General features: G+C 36.0%; 1 long non-coding RNA gene across 1 annotated transcript; it reads right to left on the bottom strand.

Moving 5' to 3' along the window:
• Positions 1–8,603: 8,603 nt before the first annotated feature.
• LOC134419758 (uncharacterized) lies at positions 8,604–17,880 on the bottom strand. Its single transcript, XR_010028141.1, has 3 exons — positions 17,821–17,880; positions 13,287–13,345; positions 8,604–8,710 (listed from the first exon to the last, which is right to left on the bottom strand). It is a non-coding gene; the product is annotated as an uncharacterized LOC134419758 (long non-coding RNA).
• Positions 17,881–18,504: the final 624 nt, after the last annotated feature.

Here is an 18,504-nt window from a genome sequence, read left to right on the forward strand (position 1 = left end):
AAATTATCTGATGTGTTAAATTATCATCTTCTGTCTTTTGCCATGCCCTGTATGCCTTCCTTTGGATTTGCACTTGAAGATGCACTCACCTGAAAACATACTCCAGACTCTGCAGTGAAAGAATGAAAAGGATGAATAAATGAATTCTGCTTGAAGTGACAGTATGTATTATGAAAGAAGTTTTAATTTCAGATAATAAAGACTGAACCCTACTCTCCAGAGGCCTGTGATAATGAGCAGACTAATGGTGGCAAACCCCACCTCTCAGAGATACTGCACTGTGTTCATGGGCTCAGCACTGAACCAGCAGTGCCCTTTATTTCTTCCTCTTTGGATCTGGCATGTGTCAGTTGAGGTATCCAGAGACAGCACAGATGCCCAAACGTGGGCAGGAAGCCAGGTTGCAGGGCTTACAGTATAAATATATATTTTTTTTAACTTCATGCATACCCCTTTTCCCAGTAAGTGTGTTTTTCGGGCTTAGAAACTCTGTGTTCTTAGCTATTTTAAGAAACCTGAAGGGTGAGAGATGGAGAAGCAGCAGACATGTTGGCAACAAAGATCGCTCCATGAACAGAATGCCAAGATTAAAAACAACCAAGGGAAAAAAGGAAGGAAAAAAAAAAAGGAAAAAGGAGGGATACCTTTGACTTTTTCTTGCTCTTTCATCTCAAAAAATTGGCTCGTCTGAAACTGTTGGTTTCTGGCAAAGATTTGATATCAAATGAGAGAAATAGCATGTTCCTGAAGCAAGGTGATTTCCAAAGTGAGGCTAGATGTGCATTCAGCTTCTTCTACTTGGCAGCTATCGTGAAGGGCAGAAAGATTTACCATTTCTTCAGAGGGTATATAACAGGGTTGCCCCAATCTGTCAGGAAGTGTTAGAACTCAGTAAGACTTGAAGTGGGATTTAAAAGTTACTGAAGCTCATTTGTTCACAATGTCAGGTGTGGATCCACCCCAATCAAAATAAAAGATAGGAAGAAGGAAATATTGCAGAGTCCTAAAGGGAAGTTCTTCACACAATCAAGCTTAGTGAGAACACTAAATAAGGAGGGAAAATGCAGAAGTCCTTGCAGTTACTGTATATCAGCTGATCTGTTGGACCATAGGCACATAAATTCTGTTTGTCTATACCAAATGGAAAAGGGTAGTTATGAATTTTATATTTGCAGTGTGTGTGTGAGAGAGAAGAGAGAAAGAAAAAGAAAGAAAGAAAGAAAGAAAGAAAGAAAGAAAGAAAGAAAGAAAGAAAGAAAGAAAGAAAGAAAGAAAGAAAGAAAGAAAGAAAGAAAGAAAGAAAGAAAGAAAGAAAGAAAGAAAGAGAGAGAGAGAGAGAGAAGAAAGAAAGAAAGAAAGAAAGAAAGAAAGAAAGAAAGAAAGAAAGAAAGAAAGAAAGAAAGAAAGAAAGAAAGAAAGAAAGAAAGAAAGAAAGAAAGAAAGAAAGAAAGAAAGAAAGAAAGAAAGAAAAAGAAAATGAGGAAATGAGAATGTTATTTATAATATCAAACTGATTTTTGGATTTTTGGATGCTCTCTTACAGTTTGTATGAGAACATAAGGATGGGATATTAACTAAGGCTCTACATAGGGTTTTTGCATTTTTAAGAAAAAGAAATCTAAAAAATAGCACTGCATAACCTCTACAAAATGGGTCACAACTGGACTAGAAGTAATTGCAGAAGTCCCATTTTGTCTAACAACATTTCTCCAATGGTCTGTCCAGATTTCTGTCTAATCTAATCTATCCATACGCCTATCACTTTGAAAATGACTTGCCATTTTTCACATTTTATTAATCCACCTTTGAAAATTCAAAGTATGATTCAGAAGCAGGAAATGGCCTTGTGAAACAAAAATAATAAGTAAAAGCACATGCCTAAATCTGCACACTGCCTTACTATACAAGAATTAAAATGCATACTGCATCTCAAAGATCTTTTTTATTCTTTCAAAGCAAGAACTAATAGAATAAGGGAAAGAAAAGTTTCCACGGCCCAGATATGTCTTTGCTGAATCACTTTGTAAGGTGTGGACAATTGAGTCATAAACTTTCACACTACAGATGGCTGTGTTTCTTTCATAGTGAATCAAGCTCTAAAAGATCTGTGACACTTTATGTTATATGTTAACTAGAGAGGCATATTATGTAAAAAGCACATAGGGTTTCACATGCACTAGTGCTCTCTGCACAAGAGAGCATCATTTTCAATATTCACTCATAAAACCAGCTTCCATTTTTATTTACTAAATTTCTTGTGCAATTGCCTGAAGTACATTCATACTGCTATCAGACTTGCTGGAGATCCTGCTTTGTAGAGCTTCACAAATTTATTAAATGAATTCTTTTATATCCCATAATATATAATTTTTTTTTACTTTGAAATAAAAAAAATCAAAACATAATATCTTTCTAGATTGGCACTCCAACTAATGCTACTTTAAGAAATGGAAGAAAATACAAGCAACTTGATATATATATATGTGTTTTCCTGTATGGTAAAAGTGTCCAAATATTTTAAGCACATTTTAGAATTTTAGAGTTAATATGACAATGAAAAAATACTTGCTGTCTATCTTAAAACAAATCTCTCTTCAATACAAGGCCTCACAACAGAAATGCTGATACCTGTAAGTACAGGTGCACAATGTACAGTTACAGCGATACTGTAAGGGTTTAAGAGCTCCAGTAAAAAAATTCTATTTATTTTTTGACTGCAAGTATGCTCCTTATAAAAATTAATTTTGAAACCAGTAAAAAAATCTTAAAATCATGCTTCCCCAGCTGACAGGTGGTTCTGTGGCCATGAACAAAAGGGCAGTCACTGAAGAGGATCAATAGATAGAACAAAGATTAACACTTTGTTTCTTTGAGCAGAGAACATTTTGTTCTCATTTTTCTGAACCAGTAGAAGATTGTTACACACTGTAAAATTTGTTTCTAAGGCAATTATAAATAATTGTGTATTTAAAACAAATAAAAATGATAGGCTAAAAAAAGATTACTACAGTCCACCTCTCAAGATATATTTACTCTTCTTTGGACACTACTGCTTTGCATGAACCAATAATTTGATATTGAAGAGAACATTTTCTTAATTAGAAAATGGACTGTATTCATTACTATGCTACCAGCCAGAAAGGGGCTGATGCTGGGGATTAATCCCTGTGTTTTTGAAACTTTTTCTTCAAAAACTGTGTCATTTGAGCTTTTCTGAAGATGTAAAAATGTGTCCGGCTGAATTAAAAACTATGCTTTAGATCAAGCTGGCTAAACATCTTGACCCAGCAGATAAAAAGTTCTTGGAGTAACTGAAAGATCACATTTCTGTCACATCTCTAGGTGCACAAACTAAAGGAAACAGTAAAAATCGGTAGTGGATAAAAAGACAGACACAATGAGAACAGAAATTTTCAACTCTCTTTCAGTGTCTTTTGAGATACAGATTATTTCAAACACACTAAAGATTCCACACAGATCATTGTTCTCATGATTCAAAGTTTGTTATTAACACTTTTTAACTTGAAGTAAGAATCATATTTCCTAATATATAATCTATATAAGCACTAATATACTTAATTTGATTTTTTTCAGCTTTTATCATATCCCCTCAACCAGGTTGTCTGTGCTGAAAAGGTCCATGCAAAGTCTGTTTCACAGACACCATTATTCCCATTCATCTGAAATTTCTGACAAAAGACAAACTTTTGCTGCCACTTTTGTTCCCAACTGAAGGCTAAAATTGCAAGTATGGTGTATGTTTTAGCATCTCTCAGATCTTAATTCTGTTGTGATCTTTAAATACCTTGAGGTATTTGGATGTAGTAGACGAGTCACCTAAGCCGTGGAAAATGTGTTTCATTATGACGATACAGAATCTGCAGATTGTTCTAACTTAAACTGCAGCTCTCTTATGTTTGCTACCAGTCTTCAAAGACATTTGAGCCCATTTTGCCCAAATGAGCCACTGTGAGCTCTTTCCTTTTGTCTTATCTCCCTTACATCACTTTGGTGTTTCAGGTGTGCATTAAAACCTCCTGCAGTTTTCTGTTTATTGCACATAAGCTCTTTTACATGTGGCACAACTGGAGTTTCAGACACTCACTCAAAATAACCTGCTCGTTAACTTAATTCTACACCCACATATTTAGACAGATTATGTAGGTCTTGCAAACTAATTTGTCCCACCTAATTAGGTCCTGAGAGCTTTGCAATATACTTTCTTACTATGCTTTAAATTCCAAAAAAAACCTCTTTGGAGGTAATTTGACACATAAAGTGCATGCAGTCCTCAGTATGTTTGCCACATGTTCTGCTGTTTCCTGCTATGTTAATATGCCCTTTCATCATTTCCTCTCACCACATCCTCTTGACTGTGCTTCTTTCACCCCCTCCTCCACACACTTTCACTGACTTATCACTACTCCTCAGAGAGTTTCACTTACACTAGGAAGTAGCATCTGTAATAGAACCAGTTGGTTATAATTTAGAGAAGAAATTATGGCAAATAATCAACATTTTGAGTTTTAGATCAGAATATTTTCAGGGCAACTTTCAATTTCTGTTTCTACTCTTTTTGTTCCAGCCACAGCTAATTATCTTCTTGTATGTGTTCATACCACATTGAACAAGCCCATTGAAATGCATTTTACTGGCAAGTTCAGAAAGATTGAAAATGAGTGCTAACAAAATGATGCTTTCCTGAGTAAGGGCAGGTTTTGATAGACTTACTCAAGTAGGAAGCAATATGATCTCCCAAGGAATAGAGTACCAAAAAGTGGATGTTAAAAGTGCTCCCAGTAGAATCCTTAACTCCCTTGCCAAAAGACATTTAATGTGCAACCATCTCTACTGTAAAACAAATGCTGAAGAGGTGCAGTCAGTGATATTTGCACAGGTTCATTCTCATTAAAGGCTTTTATAATAGCATTCACTCTGGTGTAAACTTTTAAAAATTGACTTCTAGATCTATTAATCCCCTTCATCTCCTTCTCAGGAGCTTTATGTGTGACATTGTAGCTAAAAGGACTAGCTTGGTCCTTAGTTGAATAAAGGGGAATACAGAGTAGAAGCAGAAAAGTTACATGTGCTTTTAACAGCAGTGGGAATAGTCCTAGAAGGGTTGGAAAGATTTTGGAGCTGGAAAGACTTCAGAGATGCAATTGGAGGAGGACTCAGAGTGAAGATGTAAATAACTCTGAGTAATGCAAAGGATAACTTGATTACAGTTTAAGCACATCTCTAGAGATATATAAGGATTTAATACTAGTGGAATCTTCATCCAGAAGGAAAAAAAATTAAATTTTTTACAAAATTGCAAATATCAACAGCACATATCAACAGCTTAATACTTAAGTTATATTCCAGATTCTCAGTGTTAACAGCATTGAAACCTCTAAGTGAAACCTCTAAGTGAGGTTTAGGGTGGATTATCCCCTGCTGCAACTATCAAATGTGTTACTGGATAGTTGAAAAAGGTAATATTTATCTAATGACAGCTGTTAGATGTGAAGCAAGAGTTAATACAGAGAAGGTCTATAACCTGTGATATGCAGATAAAATTTTTAATTTTGGTCTACCTTGTTTCTAAAAAGAATTGTTGCAGTTCTTTGCACACTTGTGGGAGGGCACACTTGTGATACTCCTTAGGCTGTGACACTCCCAGCCTGGTCACTGCACAGCCAACATCCCCAACAGCTTTCTATTAAGTGATAGAAAGGGAGAGACTCTCAGGAGAATGTAATTGTTGAATGCCTACACAGTGAGACCCAGCATTTGTCTCTCTTCTGGCAGTGTCAAGGGCTCCTCTGGAATCTAGAGCTCCTGAATTATGATTCAAAACAGCAGCATTAAAAACCTGCATCTTTTTTTGACTGTACATGAAGTCAGGGATCCTGATGATACATAGTGGGATGGCAGGACAGCCATGCACAAGCATTCTGTCCTTGCAGCCCCTACTCCCTCCCTATAACCAGAATGGAGGCTGTATGTGAAAAAATGAGAGGAATGCTGCTTCTCTGTTTTCTCCTCAAAATCACACATTCTGCTGTGACCTTCCCTTGTGCTGTTTCACTTCCCTTGTTTATTTCTATCTCTTCACCTTGTTTGCAGAGTAGAAAGCCAGGCTGTGAGAGGAATTGCTGGGATCCCTGCCTAGTGCAGAGAATTCTGCTCCTGGGGCTATTTTCTACCCTGATGGATCTGCCCACAGCTCTGCCTCTGCAGTGGATGTTTCCCAGGGTCTGCATTGGCTCAGTTTGTTCAGGCTTCATCACTAAACATCATGTTATACATTGGGATAATGCTTCTGTGCTGAGTGTATGCATTTGCCTGGCTGTGTGGGCACAACAGGCAGGATTAAAAGTGTTTTCCAAGGTTCAGCACTGAGCATATAATGACTGTCACAGGGGAGAGCCACTTCCCTAAATGATGAAAGAGCAACACGCCATTACACATTATTTAAACACTCTCTGACATCTCCTGCAAATGCATAGCCACAGTGGAGTGGCAAACTGTGTCTTGCCACACAGCTTCAAAAAAAATCCAGTGTTTTCTGCACTGAGGACAAGCATCCTCAGACCATGTCAGGAAGAGCATTATTACAGAGATTATGGTCTACTCCTCACTCACCATGAAACCTGCCTTCCTCACTTCACTCTTAGAGGCCAGAGCAAAAACTGTACTCCAGAGCAACACAGTACTGAAGAGTTGGAAAGACCACCCTTTTCCTCTTTGCTTATCCCTCATCCTTCCACTAATAGGAGCACATGGTTAGCCCAGGAGACAGCACTAGCTCAGCGCTAAAAAGAATATTTTGACCAAGAGTAGATTAACTTCTGTTTGCCAAAAGCAGAAGACCTGTTGGTGGGTGCTGCAAGAGTCTGATGAAGTGGGATGCACCCTGGCACTGTGGCCTAGCACTGAGATAGAATTTCAGGACTTTCCTGACCTGGCTGTCACAAAATTATCCTAAGTGAAGATGGAAAAGATGAATGAAAATGTATGAGGCTGAAGATACCCTTTTGAATGGAGGTTTTTTTCATGATATTATGGAAGCAGGATTTAAGTATGTGCCCCTGATCTGTCTTGTGCATGTACATAAAGAACTGCTATGCAAATTGTAGTTTAGAAGAAAAGTTTATCTTGACTTGTGCAACCAAACATCCCTGAAATCAGCAGGTACCACAAACAATACCTATTTAACAAGAGAAATACTTTGTATTTCACTTCACAGTTACCTCTGAAAATAACTGGGATTTCAGACTGAACAGGAAGGTTACACCAGCCACATATGAATTGATGTTTATTCTTAAAAATAATAATTAATCTTTCTAAATGTCAATCTATTTATATACAACAGAAATGAGTCACTATTATTTCACATTAATGAGGAACCATCTTCTTAATGGCTTATGCAGACACAAATATGCTGCTTTCTTGAAGAACACAGCAATATAGAAAGAAACACTTCTGTTAAAATTCATGCATAATCAAAACAAATTGAATATCCACTTTTATTTCCATAGGGAACAGAGCTATAAAGATTAATGCTAGACAATGATATTTAATTAAAGGTTATTTACTTTATAAGTACTTCCATGTTTTCAAGAGTGGTCTCCTCATTTGAGACAGGAAGGTGTAATGCATTTCTGAGCCATCTAACAGTTGCAGGTGGGGGAGACCAGTTCTGATCACAGCACAGTGCTCACAGCGATACTGACAAACTGTCTAGAAAAATTTTTCACATTAAAGAATTCTGGTGTTAAAGAATTTAAATGCATTTTAATTGACTTTTCAAAATTCCATTTTTTATTCACAAACACACCTGAACACAATAACAGGAATTCATTTTTATATGCATTATTCTCTCTGATGGCATGTTGTTGTACTGTACATATACTCCTCTCTTCATTTTTGAGAAACAAAATAAAAGGTTATGCTCTTCCAGGTAATAACCAAATAAGTTTCCTTTCCTTGGAGACTATGCTGTTGCTGTTTTCCAGACTATTTCTTTTTTTAATAAATTGCTAACTACTCAGTGAAATTAGGGGAACTAGTTTGTGTATGAATGCAGATACTGACATGAGGAACTAAAGGGAGTGCAGAAGAAAATTGCACTGCATGGCACTTTCATTTGTTTTTTGAGGCTAAAATTTACAATTAGACTTTGGAACACCACTTTCTGAGAGAAGGTTTATTTTTAGAATGCAAGAATTTTTGGGATATATGTAGCTGATGATTGTTTCTCATCAGTGTGAACACACAACCCCAAACCCAACACTTTCAATAACAGTTGTATTAGCCATCTACAGCTACAAGACTGTTTAAAATATACAAATAAAATGGCTTTATTTGGATTGTAATTAACATGGCAAATATCGCAATATTCTACAGGAAACAAACATTCCCAATCTATGTATTTTATTTCTTCTGACAACTGGCAAAGTATATTTTACTGCAGAATGCTTTATTGCTTCTTAACTATTCACCCTACACAGTATACATAAAAGCTTAATGAGTATAGCTGCATAAAAACTAATTTTAATGCTTTTAAAATCAATGGTGAACAAAATGTTGTTTAGATTGTTTTTCAAACAACTATACCACATCTGATCCTTTGAGGAAAAGCAATTACTTCTTCTTGTCATAGCCAATACATTTCTTCATTCTCCCATTTCAGTTGTACCATTCTTAGGGACCTTTACACCAGCTACAATGCAAACAGTTAAACATTTGAGCAAATATAAAAGAATATTGTTATTAAATGTCTAATCAATAAAATGCCACTTCCACTAATAGGCTAGCAGTGAGGAGGGCAAGAGGAGAAAAAATTAAGAGGTTTTTTATTCCAAACTAACAAATAGTATATGCAAGTTTGACTAATGAAATGCATCTTCAAGGAAAATTTACAGAAAAAATTTATTAAAAAGTATACAAAAATCTCTATAAAACAGATTCTATAATCTAGATTTAGCTCCTGCTTCTTTGAACCACTCTGTGAGTAAACATCATCTTTTTTGTATTTTATGAAGAAACATCAAATGTAATCATTTTTTGTAAGTTTCAACTGCTATAAATCATTGGGAACTTAATGCACACCTAATTTATGCAATTGCTTTGGTAGCGAGGAAATCATCATTGTTTAGTGTTTTGTATCTCTGTCATTCACTCACAGAGAATTTTATTACAGTAGGCACCACAATTGTTGAGAGTTTCTTAGCATTTATATTAATGAGACCAATTTTTAAGGTACGTAATTCAGTCATAAAAACTGAGATCATAGCCTGAAAGAGTTAGTTTGTGAATTTCCAAACATGTGCACACACACAGAGACACACACACACGCATTTTCTGATTTAAATACTTCTTTTTCTTTCCCTTAACCTGCACTCCTGAAGTCTAAAAAATATGTTCCTCATTTTTTAGCAATTTTTGCAGACCATCAGGCCAGAATACTGACTATTCCTCTGCTACAGTCAAAGAAATAAATAACAATAAAAACAACCAACCAAATGGCTGAGGTATTGAGGTTTATAAAGCATCCTTAACACATACATGAGTCACTTTCCATATGCAATTGTAATGTCTTCAGTACTATGTTTCAGAAATAGAAAAACATACATCTTATTAAATGTGCACTGCTGTTCATAGGTTTTTCTCTGGACACATACGTGAAGTGTGTATTGAGTCTGTAGTAAGAGTTGTGCAGAAACATTACTAAATATGCTTGTGCATAGCCCACATTCTCCTGTAATTGCAGCACAGCCTCTGTTGGCAATGTTACAAGTAGGTGTTTCTTTAAAAAATCATGTTTCAGAAGTTTTTTGTGTGCAAGAGCTGCAGTTTCAAGCTCTGCTTTTACCACAATACTGCAGCTGGGTTTGGGGCAACTTGCTCTTACCACTGTAATTAATTCAGCCATTTGGAAAGAGGGTTTTGTGGAGCATTTGCTTAACCTCCTTCTATAGCTGCCTGTCCCAGTAAAAATCTTCAACATCAAAGGTCTTGTAATTTCTAAGCAGAGTTATGTAAGTGCTTCTTTTGTAATTATTTTGTTTCTTCCTTCAGCATGTAAATAGTTAGACAGCAATAGACACAACAGAACCTGAGAACAAAAGTACAGGCCCAGCCATTTCAGTAAGGAATTAAGTAAAAAATCGGGGGGATAAAGAAAAAAAAAAAAAAAAAAAAAAAAAAAAAAAAAAAAAAGAGAGATTAAATTTCAACTTTAAGGTAATAAAAGATGGAGATGGAGGTGCCAATGAAATCTGCTGAAACTAAATTTCAGAAGCACGGCTTTCTCATCGTGAAATGTTACATCCATAAAAGCAGCCTATAAAATTAATCTACCTGGAGATTTTCCATGTTAAATCAGCTCAGAAATAACTTTTGAGCACTTATGGCATTATATCTATAATACACATTCTCCTGTTGTCCATATATCAAAATCCTGTATATTTTGAAAAATAAGCTCCGAGCTGCACTGAAATGTTTGTATTATAAGAAAGAACAGTAATAAAGTATATCACTTTCAGGGGGATTTGACATTTGTAAGCGTTCTCTAAAAATTTGCATTGGGTTGCAGTATTGGGTGAGTATGCTGCTTAAAGCTTCCTAAATTCACTTTTTTTTTTTTTGAAGATAAGTATATGGGACAGTGAAAGGCAAAAAAAAAAAAAAAAAAAAGGCAAAAAGCATATATTTTCACCTGCATCCAAAAATGAAATTCCTAAAATGCTATTGTTACCCATTAACCAGAGTGAAGCGTGGTTCATTCATATAAACTCTTTCATTCTGTTTGCTCAAGGGAAAGGGACATTCAGTAAGAGAAAGAGAATATGAGTGGAGTAATTTCCAAAGAAAACATTTACTTCTCACAGAAAAATAATGTGCATTTTCAGTTTGTCAGAACTGAAAATAAAGAGCATTTAGATAACAATATTCATATTCTAATCAATTTGCTCAAATCAGGTTCTTGTAAAAAATAACATGAGGTATATAATAATTTGTGCAAATTCAAAGGTCGCATTTTTTCCTGCCTAGAAAGCTATAATAGGCAAAGTAGCTGATACAAGTAGAGAAGGAAAAAGAGAAAAAAAAAAGATGAGAAAAAGATTCCATACATTTGGGTCCTTTCCAAGAACTTTACCACATTTTGCAGATTCTCAGTTTTCAAATAAAGGTGTCTTAGCCCTTTGAATTGTGGAGATATTCCTGCCTCTGTAAATCAATGTGTTGTTTCTAGCCAGCCTTGCGGAAATCTGCCTACAGCCAGTCAGACAGAAACAATAGGAGTGACAATTATATGTACTCTTTTCCCTCCCTCCAAAATTATTGTGGTTTTGCCTTAAAATTGCATGGCAATTTTATTAAAGGATGTGTTAGTGTTCAAAACACTAAGTTAAAAATGAGCAGGGGTTGCACTGCAAAAGTGCATATAACTAAAGTTTACAGACTCCTTTTCCTTTTGCTTATACAATGTCAGTTTGTGTTACTTTTATTAACTGAGCATTGCAGATTAGTCAGGGAGACGAATTCTGTAAGGAAATAAATTTGGGATGAGCATTTGGATTTTATCAGGTCTGGATTTTTAGTCAAATATGGTGTTTCAGGCAAAGTTATTGAAAACGGGGAGAAAAAAGCCAGTTGCAGACTGAATTGAACCAAGTCAAACCACTGTTAATGCACTGCATTCCATGCAGGAAGCAGCTTCAGAAAATCTTGATTAATGTGATAAAAATGTACTGGTGAAATATCTCAGCATTTCAACCGACATAGCTGAGTTCAGGACATAGTCCAATCCTTTCTCTTTTTTTTCATTTGCTCACCTGAAACTCCCATTAAAATCTATTTTGCCTTCCTGTTCCAGCTGTTAATAAATTACCTTAATTTACTTCTCCAAAAATCCACCTGAACTTCAGTGAAACATTTGGTTTCACAATTTATCAAAGGTGGTGTGGTACAGCATGTTGTTAATGTGCTTTATATTTCTGAATCTGGAAGCTCTCAGCGAGTTAAACATGTTCACTCACGTTTCTGACACATTTATCCGCAGAACGGTTTCAGAGGTGGACATTCTTTGATGTGAAATCAAGGTGCTACAGAATTCTGCAGAATCTATAGAAATACCTCCACAGATTTTGCCAAAAAACCTCAGCAGATTTATATTGGCCCTGCCAATGACTTTCTGTTTAACTTGTAATCAAAACAACTCAAACCCAGTTACTGTTTGCATATCTGCCAAGCCTCTCAATTTCAGCAGTAGGCAGCAGACTCTCAGTATGACAGCCTGTCTTTCAGATTCAAGCTGAATCTGCCAAGGCTCCACTACAGAGGCAACTGGTAAATTAAATGCCAACAAGCAAGGACATTCATGTACCTTTACACTCTGCACATGAAGAGACATCACAGGCCTCTTCATTCTAATGGGTGCTTTGTGTGTTTTGGGCTGCAAAGTAAAGAGTGCCTGCTCTTATGCATAATGAAACCATTGCATATATATTAGTTTAGCTGTATTGCTCTAATTCTATGGTCACAAATTACCTAAGAGGTTTTTCCTTTTACAGAAAACCAGAAAATCCTTTTGTTAGTGAAATTAACACACTGAAATAGAGCAGAGAAAGAAAAAAAAATCAACTTTTAAGTCCTCTTCCACCTAAAGACAGCAGATAACATTATGTAGCCAGGTTACAGCAGAGTCATTGTCAAGGGTAACCGAAAAAAAGAAACAGTCAAAATCATACTGTCAAATCTTTAATTCTCTTGTTCATAATATGGGCACGCTCTCTGATTCTGAAGAGGAGGATCCTTTTAAAACCATCAGTACTACTGATTATTCTTTATACCAAGCAGAAGATGTTAATTACATTTATGTAATATTGACTCTTATTAATACCTACAACTTGCATGAGATTTTTTGATTATTGATAGCTGATGCAGTCTCTATTGCCAAGCTTAGATTGTATTAGAGATTTTGAGTGCACAACCATAATACAACCAGAGATATTAATACCACTGAGCATAAATAACAGCACTTGACAGACTCAAGTAGGGGGAAAAGCACTAACACTGGTTACTCTAATGGACAGAATAAATGATAGAATCATATAATGAGTTTACAGCAGCCAGGTTTAGTGAAATCTATTTCTGAAGTGGGAAGGGAGGGGGGGAAAGGTAGCAGTTTTGGTAACAGAATGAGGGTATGAACACATTAAAAATTAACAGGGTGTTTTCAGATAATTGAAAGAAAAAGCACCGACAAGGGAAATTTAGCTGTTGTAACTCACATGGCTCTACAGTGGGCATTATCACTGTATCCTGTCATGGATTTAATCCGCCATCACACCTGTAAATGAAAGAAAGAAGTATGAGCTTCCCAAGAGTTCCTACAATAACATGAGAGGGCTTTCTTTTTCTTTTTCTTTTTTTTTTTTATAGAGTGGGGGAGAGAAATCTTCAGTTACTGTTGTGCAAGTGTCTTTTTTATTTACTGTAATTTGGCAGACGCATCTCTGCAAGTCTTCAGAGCTAAGAAAGTGGAAAACTTCGACATTCCTTTGACTTGAGCTGGTTGAGATGTATCTTCTTAGTAATTGTAGAGAAATATTATATTGTTGCAGCCGCCTGGTGATAGCAGTGAACTATGCTTCATTTTACAGTGCCAGTTCTTCCTTTCTCCACTCCCATCCAGCATCTGCAGTACTTACCTTTGTGACACCAAGATTTACTTTAACTGGAACTTTGTCAGGTATCCCCAAAAAGATGACAAACTAAAACGAACCTATAATTGTAATATGAGTCTGAAGGCATGCACTTGGTGGGAAAGAATTCACCTTCTATGGACACACATGCACGGGAATATTACAGGGATATTTGCAATTCCAGACCTCACAATTTCATTAACCAATGAGTAAATCAGTTAGCAACCAGTCATGCTCTTTTGATGTGTGACATAATCTTTAGCTTGAACTCATCATTTCCTTATTTTATGTCATTTCTAGGGCCTGATGCAGTGTTCACTGAAGCTACAAGAAAACCTCTAGTGAATCATTGAGGCTGCAGCATCAGGTCCCTGAATCAGTCCTTCCCCTTGCATTTATTAACAGTATTTTGTAATTACGTAAGTGAAATCTGTCAATAATAATATGTGCTTAACAGCGGAATTTATAGGCACGTGTCCTTCAAAATTAAAAAAAAAAAAAAAAAACACAGCTCCAGAAATCCTTGTGGTTCTCAAGTTCCCTTTTTCTCTGCTCCTTTATTTCAGCCACCTGTCTGTAGGCTGGAAGTTAGTTGCTGGCGAGCCTGAGATAGGGATGGTGCAGCCAGTAGGACCGGCAGCTGAAAATCTCATGTATCTCTGGTATATAAAGACACGCTATCCCCTCCCTGAGGCCTATCTAAGTTAGAACATAAAGTGCAAGTACATACAAGTTAAAAATAATGAAACTTCTCCAGTCTCCCGGAGCTACTGAATTTGACTTCTGCGAACAGATATTTCGATGTAAATATTCTCCCAAACCTAACTTTAAACAATCCAGTTCTGTTTGTCTCTGCTAGATGTGTTTTGTTAAAGCCTTTTTTTTTTCTTTTACAGTAAAAAATTCTCATTGAAAAAATGATTAATAGATGCAGTTTAGGGAACAAAAAAAAACAAAAAAAAAAACCCCAAAAACCCAAAACCAACAAAAAACCAAGAAGAACAAAATGCACACATACGTAGTTTTCATTAATAATAGGGTAATAATTTCCTGGTTTACATTCTGACCCACCCGAGGGCAACTGGCTTGGGGCTGGGGGAGGGGAGCAGAGCTGGGTGATTAAAGGGTTAATATTCAAATGAGAAATTTGCAAGGCCTGCATAATGGAACTGCCACCCTGATAACAATAGGAATTTTTAACAATATCGAGCCTTGTTAGCAAGAGAGTTACAAGCATTGAGGGCAATCAGTGTGTCTTGTCAGTTTCTTTTTATCTACCATCTCCAACCGCCAAGGAACCGAAATGAAGCACTTTGGAATTATCAATTTCAGCCACATTTGCATAACAAAGCCCCCGAGGAAGAGGCATGATAAATGTGAAGGACCCCTCTTGGAAAAGGAACTGTCAACCGCGCCCCGAAAGATTCTCCGACCGAGCGCATTCTCGGGGATTGTAGTCAGCGAAAATAAAATGAAAGCATTAAAGAAAGTCATTCTCTCAGAGAGAAAAATCTCCCCCTCTGCACAGAGAGAACTGGATGAAATGACATTATGCATATGAAAATGTCCAGAAAGATGTTTGATTTATGTATGCATTAGATGCAAATTCCATTACCGCACGCGCGCTGTTGTGTGATTTGGCTCTGAACACATCACTGCCCTGATCAAATCTGATCTCATTAATTCCGACAAGGAGAGAGAGAGGGAATTGAGAAGAATTTATGGCCTGGACACTTGAAAGAAGTAAATTGTAATTCTGTTTAAAGCTGTAGCGAACCTTTTAAACACCTTTTATTATAGAAAAAAGCACTTACTTTTATAACACTGTTAGAACTTACTTAATCTTGTACTTGGAACTTCTAGTCCTCATTTAAAAAAATCTATGACCTTGTTTGGTGGGGGAGTGGGAGGGGAGACAGAGACAGAGACAGAGACAGAGAGAGAGGGAGCAAAAAATACGCGTGTCTAAGACTGAAATCCAGCAGCAGCATCATAATAATATGATCAAAGAGGACCTATTGACTATCTGAATAATCGTGTGAAAATTCTGCTCTGCTGGTGTATGTTTATTTTTAAACAATCTTTTAATATCCTCAAATCAAATGTCAAATACTTTACAAGTGTTTTTATGAGAGATAGACATTGCATGCTTAAAAATGTTATTAATTGTGATCTAGATTAAAAAAAATGAGCACATGTTTTATAACAATATTCTCAAGCACTGCAGTGGTGTCAGCTAAAACTGATATGTGTTCCATTCTGAGATACAGACAATTTAAAGACAAAAAAAATCCATATCTTTGCTAAAAAGGAAGTATATTACTGTAGGGGGAAAAAAATGTTTCTTACATTAATAAAGATTCTTATCCTTGTTTTGCTCCTGAGAAAGACCTTAATAACTCATTTCCTCCCTTCATGAAAGATAATCACCCTTCATGGGTGAGATATCCTGTATTTACTTGATACCAAGTGTAAAACTGAAATAGTGTCTCAATATGTTATTGCATTGTATAATCAGTGTTCCTCCCCCAACATTCATGAACCCCTAGGGTGCTTCATAGCCTAGAATAGTTTCATTTCTGTTATGCATCTTCCGTTTTAGTGAGATATGATGAAGCACCTCCCCAGCAAAGAAGAGAGAGGAAGAGAGTGAAAGGAAAAAAAAAAAACAAGTGCCCCTTGATTCCTAAAATCTTAGTTGCCTATTACGATTCATTTACAGAGAAATGAATGATTTCTGCAGTCTCCCCCATGAAGCCTGCAGCTTTCTTTGATAATCTGATCCAATTGAAGTAACTGTTGAGCAAATGTTACCCAGAGATACAGAAAACTTATAATTTATTGTATATATAAACACAAAACAATAACTTGTAAGTAAACCACGTGAACACAAAACTTGCAGGTAAACCATGAGAATGTATTTTAAGCATCATTCATATTTTCAGTGGTTAATATTGATTTCTAGCAGAGGTTTTTTTCTCAATCTTGCCTCATTCAGAAACTATGTGTTTACATATCCAAACGCAGAAAAATGTTACCCTTTGAAATGTTATTTTAGTATTTTTGGCTACCAAATTCAATCATTAGTTTATAAAAAAGGGAACACAGTCCTGATTTATGTAGAAATTTCAATGGAATCCTAAGTATGCATTCAAAACCCACTTTGCAGAAACATGCAGACATTATAATATATAAATGAGTACAGATATATCCTGTCATTTTATTATTGTGTCCTCACTATGTAGACATTTCTGTAGAAGTATTTGAAAGTGCTTATGTATACATGAAAAATAGCAGAGAAATATATTTTGTAAGCTTATAATAAAGTGGGCATTTGTTAAGGTGAATATGAATGCTGCTTTTTGACTGTACTAAATCGAGTACACCGAAACATGCAGTGTGCATTGTGCTGAGAGCATGAAACAACTTAGCAATTTGTATATCTAAAATATAATTATGTACGATGCAATATTTATCTGACTGAGAATTCTAAAGAATTATTTCTTCTGAATAAGCACTCTTTCCATTATTAACTAGAGTGTGGATAACTTTACGTTATATTTAAGGGGGGGAAAAAATCACTCAGAATATTCCTTGCGTGTTGACTTTCAGAAAATTAGAACAGTGTGAGAGAAACTGTAATTGCAAAATTTGGTTTGGTGTTTTACATAAGGTTATCTCCCTCCTTCTGCATACCCTTTAGCATATCACTGAATGCATTTTATTAAAATATTCAAGCCACCTGTCCATTTGAAGCTGTTTCAGTTATCACCCAAAAATAAAAGCAATTTCGTACTTCAGAACACAAGAACCCAGAAATAAGTTTCCACTACTGGTGGCTAATTAAGCAGACTGGGCTTGCTGTCCCTTTAAAAAAAAAAAAAAAAAAAAAAAAAAAAAAAAAAAAGACGAAGAAAAAAAAAAAAAAGCCCAAGCCAAACCACAACAACAACAAAAGAAACCACATCCTTTTTGCCACCCTAACCCCTCCTCCTGGTCCCCCCCAAATACACACAGAGACACACAGACTACCCTTCAATGAGTGGTTCAGGCTCCCTGATTAAGGTCATGCCGTTTGTTCATTACTGGCCTGGCTAATGTGATTGAATTGGAACAATACCTTTGAACTCCTTGGCTCTGATCTGCATACTAATTGACTCTCTTGTCCTTGGTAGTGACCTTGACAGGCTTTCCACCACTCTCAGAACGGCTGACCAGTTTCTTATCAAAAGTTCCTAGTAAAAAAAGCCCCAACTCCAAAATACGAATTAGTCATTTGTACTACTCTCTGTATTCATATTTCCTTATATACCATTAGAAAAAGCAAAATTTTTACTCCCTAGCTCCCCCTGGATGCTTATTAATACTTGAAAATCACAGTGTCACTTTAAAGTACGGAAACAGTGACAGCATTGTTTTGAAAGAGTTCATTGTTGCAGCTCAAAACACATTTTACACATATTTTCAGGTGGCTTTTTCCTTATTACACAGAGTTGCAGTTTAACTCATGGACCTTTACATCATCAAAATTTTTCTTTTTTTTTTAATACAAAAAAAAAAAATCTTGGTTGTAGCCTAAGAAAACAGTACAAATTAGTTTCCTTTTCAGAATTTACATTAGCATGTTAACAGTCTGCATTTCAACAGGTTCTATAGTAATAGAAATACTTTGGTTTCAAACAAAACAAAATCAAGCCATGCAGAACACTGCATCTAGAAAATGCCAGGTTTAAGGTAGTGAGCTAAGGATTTTACTTTTCTATCTCTGGGGCTCTAAGAGCAATGTATTTCTCTGGAGAGACAA

The sequence above is a fragment of the Melospiza melodia genome, chromosome 6, assembly GCF_035770615.1.
Source record: "Melospiza melodia melodia isolate bMelMel2 chromosome 6, bMelMel2.pri, whole genome shotgun sequence".
Taxonomy (NCBI): Eukaryota; Metazoa; Chordata; class Aves; order Passeriformes; family Passerellidae; genus Melospiza; species Melospiza melodia.